The sequence below is a fragment of the Zonotrichia albicollis genome, chromosome 6, assembly GCF_047830755.1.
Source record: "Zonotrichia albicollis isolate bZonAlb1 chromosome 6, bZonAlb1.hap1, whole genome shotgun sequence".
In the NCBI taxonomy this organism is placed as follows: Eukaryota; Metazoa; Chordata; class Aves; order Passeriformes; family Passerellidae; genus Zonotrichia; species Zonotrichia albicollis.
In genome coordinates, this window is record NC_133824.1 from 41,063,565 (window position 1) to 41,064,420 (window position 856).

An 856-nucleotide genomic window follows, 5' to 3' on the forward strand; every position below is an offset into this window, starting at 1 on the left:
TTTGGCTCCCTAGATGCTGGCACATTTGCTCCACATGTTCTGGAATTTCCCGTTTTCTCTAAATTAAAGTCAGCCTTTCAGGATTCATGCACATAAATTACTTTGGTGTGCTAATTTGCAGATGTTTATCTCCAGGTAGCAGCACTCCCGTTTAACCATGTAGTGGAAAGTACTGCTTGAGGACGGGGAACTATTTCTCTTTATATTGGAGGAAACAGTAACAAACCAGGTCAAATCTCTCTACTTGATGTACCTTGCACTGTGCTGAGCCAGTCTGCACACAGGCAAGCTCCATTATTCCTGTCCTTGTCAGAACCACCTTCACACTGCTCTCCATGCCTGCCAGAGTGCACTGCAGTCAGACTAGGCTACAAAATCTAATTTTTAAAAATACAGGCCAGAACCTATCCCTGTTCCTGCCTTCTTTCCTCATTCCTGCCTTAATACTGTGGCACCTGAGCATCAGTGTTACATTTTCTGACTGGGAGGTCAGCTGTGGGAGTACCTTAACATTCATAAACCAGTTTGGCCCCCAGCACCTCATTCAGTCCGTGACCTAAGTACATGGATCATGTGGAATCTTGTAATGATGCTGCCTCCCTAAAAGCCCCAACTCTTACAAAAGATTCCAGACTGTTTGCTTGCAAATTGAGCAAGTTTGTTCTGATTTACATCAAAGAACTGCCAGCAAGTTATATTTACAAGGGCTCCTGTTTTGGCTTTTGGCAAAGACAGATGTTGAGCCAGGAGCTGTATGGGCAAACAGCTGGAAAGGTGCTGTGTTTAACACTCCACCATTCACAACAGGATGCTCATTTCTCCTAGGAAGCATTAGGGACCAGACAGGCACCACCAA